We start from the raw sequence: 7815 nt of genomic DNA on the forward strand, positions 1-7815 counted from the left end.
AAAACCTCATTGCTTAACAAATTTTTAACTTTAATCAACATTGTAGCCCGGAATGAACGCTAGCACTACAGATTAGTCAAGAAAATGAAGAAAATGAGTGTGTGAAAGGATAAAATTTCAAGTTTGAACAGTATGTAATAGTTAAACTATTCGTGTAGTTCTTAGTTATGTGAAATTCCTAGGGCTTCTTCTGTTTGAATTAGCACAAGTGGAAAGAAAAATGTATTTTCACTTTCCAAGTCAAAGATCAAAAAAATTCTAGTTTGGCGGACCCAACCAAAAGACAATAAAAAAGGAGTTAAGGAAAGAGAATTTTCACTTTCCAAGTTAGAGATCATAAAAGTGAAGTTGCAGATGACATATTACCATGCTGCTGATTCACCATTTTCCCATCGGTGAAAATAGAGAAAAGATTTGCATCTATTGCAGATGATATCTTGTGTGAATTTCATTCATTTGCAAACCTATTTTGTCTTCGGAAAAATGTTATTCATATTCATATTCATTTATTGAAAATCAAAATGTCCATCACTTTGTTTCATTCTTTGTTTCCGAAAACACAAAAAATAAAAACGAATAAAGCAAAAACACAACCAAAGCCAAGTAGGAAGGCAGGGCAGAAGTTATACCTTTGGGAATAAAAATGCTGAAGCAGGAGAAGCATCCGAACAGATTACATGACTTAGGAGGAACAGGAATAGTCCTTGTCTTTTTACGAAGAACAACTTTGGTAATGGAAGAATTACATTTAGGACAGTGCACACTCTGCTGATCTAACTTCTCTACAACTCTCTCAAATTCAAATTCTATGTTTTCATCGCAATTTTTTATGAGTGAGTCTGTTAATGTTTTTTTTTTGGGGGTGAATAAGTCTGTTAATGTTAACAAGTTCTTTTGTTCCTTCACTTGACAGTTTGAAAAACACGTATGCTTCTTCACATGCAATTTCATTCTTGCTGAAACCAAGCATCAGTTAGTGAATTCTTAATGTTCTTCCAAGCCAAATATGTGCCTAATCATGCTGATAATGCACTTTATGATCACCTCTTTAGGTTTCCAGACTAGCATTCGCAGGTGGACGAAGAAGTTACGGCACCTATGCTTCGGCGTCTAACGGTAAAAGTTTTACATAATTGGTTGAATTCATGTAATATAATTAATTACGACTTATAATATTTGTGGCGGTTGCTCTAAGTTAGTGATGTGGTTAATAGGAACTTATCATGTACAAAGGAACTTCTGGTTGTTAAGCTAGACTCATTGTGTACACAATTTGTATTGACATGGATAGAGAGGTCTACACAATGTAATTGATAATATGTTAATATTTTTCTTGTTTATTTTCTTTGCAGATTGGTTTTTGATGACGTTTCAAATCAAGATCAAGTGATGGTTTTTTTTTCCCTGAATTGGTACTTAGTTGTACTTGCAAATCAAGATCGAGTGTTGATTTTTTTTTTTTTTTTTTTTTTTTTTTTTTGTGGACTTCACGTTAGTTCATTTTCGGATTTTCTTTGATGGTTTTTTTTTTTGTTATACTTAATGGATTATTATTAAAGTTGTTTGATGGATATATTTTGATTTATAATATAAATTGTTTAGTGAATTTTTGTGTAGAGGTGTATCTAGTTGATTTCTTAGTACATTTAAAAGGCTATTGGGATATAAGCAGGGATATTTGTGAAATAATAATTTAAATTAAAATATAAAATATGGAATAAGTTTAGTGACGAATTTGTTTCGTCATTTGTATTTGTTATTATGACAAAGTGATTATTCGTCGTTAATAAACATTTTTTGTGACAAAATTTATTGCAGCGCATATATGAAAGTTTCTCTTGATTTTGTTGTTTGGTGACGAAATGTATTTCGTCACGTATATAAATATATTTGCGACAAAATATATTTCGTCACCTATGTATGACTTTTGGAGACGAAAAATTTTGTCACCTTTACATCTTACCATGACGAAATTATTTCCTCATCAATGATCAACATTTGTGACAAATTTATTCGTCAACTAAAATTATAAATATAGTACAGAATAATTATTTGGTGACAAAAATGAGAATTTTTGGCGACAAAATCTTGTTTTATTGCTGACAAAAAATTTCGTCACTGAACTAATTTCATTGGTGACGAAATTATTTTTCGTCGCGGTGATTTTTAGTGACAAACATTCAATGACGAAATAGGTGACGAAAATATTTTGTCACAAATATCTATAGTGACGAAATTAGCTCTTTCGAGACAAAAAAATTTCGTCATTTAAGACCCAACTTGTGTTAGTGATTACATCCTATTGTAATATTATTATTAGAATCATCACTAGGTGAATGGCAATCAGAAGAAGTATCAGGATGTTTGGAAGAAGAATCACTTATAGATTGATTTAATTGAAAGATTTCAAATAATTGATTTTTAGATTCATCATCAATTTTTAATTGATTAACTTTATCCTTTGATTTTTGTTTTTCTTTACATGTATTAGAATAATGACCTTTTTGACCACAATTATAACAGGTAATATCTTTATTGGATCTAGATTTAGATTTTGGATGTGATTTTGACTTATAATATTTCTTTTTGGGTTTAGTATAAAATTTATCATGTGATTGGGAAGATGAATAATTCTTTCGGTATTTGTTAGAATATGTATATGAGGATTTTGGTTTATGTTTTGAATATTTATGTGATTTCCTACGAGAGGGTGCTACAGGAGATAATCCATATTGTTCACAGAAATTTTCTAATTCATATTTAGCTTTGTGTTTGTCTTTAGTAGCTTGTTGACTTAATTTAAGGTCAATACACATTTTTAATCCTTCTTTTTGAATAGTGCTTATTATATCACCATAAGTTAAGTTATCATATTCAATAACACCAGTGGGTTGACTAAGGACATCTCTAATTTTGTGAGCAAATAAACTAGGTAATTCGTTAATAAATTTTTCTTTCCAAAATGATTTAATACAGTCTTCTCTTAACATAACTCTAGAAGTAAAAACATCTTTATACCATCGAAAATCACTTAAGGTTGGACAGGTAAGATTACTAAGTTGATCATGTCTGCGAGAATAGATATTAGTAGGCGTGCCAATAAAATGTCTAACTATTGTATAGATTAATGTATTAATTCCATCAGGATGGTAATAACCAATAGTTTCATCAAAAATAGGTAAACCATTTTCATCTTTTTGATTAGCATGGATAATAGATTCTCTTTGATCTTCAGTAAGGTATTTTTCCCACCAAAATTTGAGCATACTAGTAAAATCAGAAGTAATTAAAGAAACAACTTCAGGTTGATAATATTGGGGATAATTAGAAAGGTAACTATTTGAGACCATAGATAAATGATTTAATTTTTGAAAGATTTGATCTTCACTTAGACCATCAATATTCCATTCGTAGAGTTTAGTAGCAAAAACAGAGAATTGATTAGAGAGATTAGTTTCTTCGTATTGGAGATCAGGTGGAGTAGGTCTAGAATACCAATTTTTAGTAGTTTGGGGATTAACTTTAAGATAATGAATTTTATTAAGAGTAGAGGATTGAAATTGTTGAGCTAATTCATTAAGTTCATTATCAGTGATATTAGTTTCAGATTGATTAGAAACAGTAGCGTCGTGTGGCTGTTGATTTAAAACAGTAAGACCTTTATCTTTGGATGGAGAGGTAGTATCAGTGGTAGTTAATTTGGTAAATAATTGTTCAATAGCTTTGACAGTGGATTGATCATTGGTAACTAAACTATTTCTTTTAGAACGATTAGTAGGTAGATTAAGCAAAGGTTGATTTAAAGATTATTTAGTGGAAGTGATTTGAACAGAATCTAAATTAGTTTTTATTTTATCTAATTGCTTACCAATTGTTTTTAAACATTGATTGGTATAATTATTTTGTTCAATAACTCTTTTGATTTCAGGGTCGGAGCCAGGCAACTTAAAAGGAGAGGCTGGAACTTCAGATCCTTGATGTTCAATAATTATATTTTATAATGGAGGATGACTAGCGGTAACAGAAGTATTTGGAAAAATTTTCCATTTATGTTTTGTAATTGTATTAATCTTTTTGTAATAATTATTATAATATTCAAAGAAAGGAATTTCAGTACCATATTCAATCATAAAATCATACCATTTTCTAATTATTCGAGATTGTTGGTTAGTGTCATATTTAGCACGATAAGCATGTCTTTGAGTTCTATTTTCTTTAGATCTAAAATCAAGAAGTAATTTATCTAAATCAGGAGTAAATTCTTTTTTTATTGTCATTAATTGAGGATTGACAGGATGTGTGACTTCGAAATCAGTTTGAGTTGGAGAATTTTGGGATTCTTCATCTTCGTCAACTAATTGTGTGTGATGAACATAAACAGGTTTACTGATTTGAGAAGTTGTAGAATTATCAATTCCTTTGAGTTTATTAGTAGAAGTTTGACCAAGATTGATTTGACTATTTTTTTCGAAATAATGGAGTATTAAATATCTCATCTTCAGTCTCAATTTCAGTAAGGACACTAGATGTACTATGTCGAGAAGATTGACTACGATTAAATTTAATACGAACTGAACCATCAGTATATTGTGGAATATCTTGGATATCTTGGATTGAAGATTGCTGTTGATTATGATTATAATTTTCATTAACAGTAATCCATTGATCAGGGAGAGTGATATTTCTCCATTCAATCATTTGAGGAACATTAATATTAGTATCATTATTATTAGTTTGAACTAACTAAGTTTTATCTTCGGGACTTTTATGCAGAGCTTGAACATTTAAATTAGTTTTAATACATTTATAATGAACACGATAAATTAAAGCAAAAATAATGAGTTTTTTCTTTTATATTTGTAAATGAACCATGTAATTGGATGTTTAATGTTAAAGCATCTAAAATATGAGGATCTCTCAGACTAAGAGTAAAATCAGGAAAACAATTAAAATGTATTGGTCCATTATGAAGACCAGTTTCTACCATTTCCATTAAACTATCATTATAATCAATATAACGAGCATCGCGTAAACATAATAAAACAGAAGTATTTTTACCTTGTGGAGTTAATGGATTTATTCCAACTTGAACCAATCCTAAATGAATAAAATTGTGACCAGATTTTAAATGTCGTTTAATAGTATTAACATCAAATAATTGACATGTTTCTATGGGTTTTGCTAGAGCATGTACTTGTTCTAAGGTTTTAACATGCAGATTAACATGAAAAGTATTTTGTATAAAAGTAGTTTTATAAATTTCTTTAACTGATAATTTTGGTATATTCCAACTTAAATCAATTTTATCATTCTGTATTTCAACATCTTCTTCATTAATTACTAATCCTTGATTAGGTATTGAGGGCAAAGTAGTTGACCTAGAACTGACTGATGAGTTACTTCGAAATCATTGATTCATTGTTCTTTTTAATTAATCTGTTTTACAGGAATCTTAATACATTGCCTAAATTTATCATGTTTTCACATACCTTGTATACATACATACCTATTTGGTTGCCCCTATGTCTAACACTGCCTTCCCAGAGGACTTACCTAAGACTCGGGCGAAAGTGGGTGACTTAAACAAGGTGGAAAGACACAGATAGAATTAGTGGCAGATTAAGATAACTAAAACCAGAGTAATTAAATAAACAATGGAATTGATTAACCAGAAGTAGCAAAGCATTTAGAAACATGATAAACAGGATATAATATAATTTATCATTTTTATTATTTGAAAATGATAAATTACATTAATCTCTCATGAAATTTGAAAAAAATACCAGCAGGCTTACAATTTTAACATAATTACTTTGAATTTTCTTTCGATTTTAATACATATAACACTATTTTATCAATAATTGATTAGTCATGTGGATTAAAAGAAAAAAAAAGAGTAGATAAATGTATGTCACCATCTAATTATATTAAAATGGATGTATGTTATAATGTTACCATCATATTAGTGTAATTTACTTTTACTTTGAGGGTAGATGTAAAGGGAGAGACAGATTTCCAGGCTGTTTGGCAGAAAAGAAAATAAAAAGGAGAAATGTACCTTGAAGGCATGTTTGGCGATAGCAAAACATAGAATGATGAATTGTAGCTTAGATGACCAAAACACCCTCAGCCCCTGCCAGGTACACTTGCTGCTCTCACCCACCAAAAGAGGGACAAAATTGACAACTGAAGGGAGGACCACCATAAATGGAGGCCCTTTGAGTAAAGAAGTCTCAGAATTGAACTCAGAGAGAATGAATGAGGCTGAAGAGAGATGGGATGTTTCTAAAGGGTGGTTGCCCCTCTCTAGATGCCAATGATTTCAAAAACAAAATTAACAACAACCCTTTATGTATGTATATATATGGGTGTGTGAGTTTGTGGATTAAGGGTTTGGTTGGTGACCATTCCTCTCTTTCTTTTCCTTTTTCCAATTCCATTTTCATTTCATTTTCCTTTTTCTTTTAATGCTGCTGCAATTGCTGCTGCTGCTGATATAGATAGATAGCTATATATAGATAGATATAAAGAGGCTGTGATGATAATATCTCTCTTTTGAGTTCATTCAAGTGTCAGGCACTGAGAATTTTTGCCTATTTCAATGGCGGGGCAACACTGAAGGCTCTCTCAGTGAGCAACTTTTGTTGCAGCCATGGTGGGAATACTCTCTCTTCTCTGATCCAAACACAGATCTGAGCCTCAATTTTTCCATCTATATCTTCCACATACATATATGCTAATAATATAGATATTATTTTAAATATATTTATAATTTAAAATTGTTGATTTAGGTTTTGCTAAATGATTCTGTTTGAAACCAAATGTATGGGGATAAATCATTGTGTCTGGAAAAGGGAAAGTAAGAACTGCTTCTGTAGAAGTTGAAATCGGGTGTACTTTTGTGGGGTTTTTAGTTGTTGTTTTTTATTGTTTTTTGTGTGTGTTTATAAATTTGGTATTTTAGGTAGGAAAATTATGAATTAACAAATATTACAACAATATATATATATTTTTTGTTAGTGCCCTTAAAAAATGATATTGTTTCTGTACCATTTTTTTTTTCCTACTTTTTCATTTTGGTCTGTTTTAAAACATTTATTCACTTTCTATTTTGTGGATTGAAATTTTTTAGATTTTTAAAATTATTCATTATACATAAATATAAATATATTTTAAAATTCGAAATTAAAAGATATTATGATAAAAATATTTTAAACTTTAAATTAGGATAAATTACAAACACATTCTTTGAAATTTACTTAAATTATAAATTATCTCCTATGATTTTAGAAATTACATTATATCCCATAAGGTTTTTAATTTCATAACAAATAAGTCATTTTATTAATAAATTATCAAGTTAATTAATAATTTTTAATAATATTAAAATTTTATTTCAATTAATAATTCAGATAATTTTATTATTATATAGGTGAACAGTTAAAAATTTTAAATAAAAAATTATGACAAAAAGATATTTATAATTTCTTAAATTATACAAGATAATTCATATTTTAAATAAATTTTAGAAGATGTATTTGTTTGTTTTTTTTTAATAAGCTCAATTCCCCATAGTAGATAAACAAATTGAGATGGAGAAGCATATACATATTTTTGAGGGGTGAGAATTGGGTAATTATTTAGCCAAGACAGTGCCCTTAAAATTTGAAATATGACCCATGCTTGGGAAGAGCATAGAAACGCCCATTGTCCCGGGATCTGCCTCGTCTGTTTTCTATGTCTTGGATTCTTGGATTCTTGTGCCATTATTGAGGACAAGGGGTCACGGCTGTGCGTGCGTGAGGCACAGTAGTG

The 7815-nt window shown here is 29.6% G+C and overlaps 1 long non-coding RNA gene across 1 annotated transcript; it reads left to right on the top strand.

Annotated features, from left to right (window-relative positions):
* The first annotated feature begins 869 nt into the window (after nucleotides 1-869).
* LOC114312995 (uncharacterized) lies at nucleotides 870-1606 on the top strand. The gene is made up of 2 exons (XR_014365622.1): nucleotides 870-1116; nucleotides 1353-1606. It is a non-coding gene; the product is annotated as an uncharacterized LOC114312995 (long non-coding RNA).
* Nucleotides 1607-7815: the final 6209 nt, after the last annotated feature.

The sequence above is a fragment of the Camellia sinensis genome, chromosome 4, assembly GCF_055761805.1.
Source record: "Camellia sinensis isolate YWXY chromosome 4, ASM5576180v1, whole genome shotgun sequence".
In the NCBI taxonomy this organism is placed as follows: Eukaryota; Viridiplantae; Streptophyta; class Magnoliopsida; order Ericales; family Theaceae; genus Camellia; species Camellia sinensis.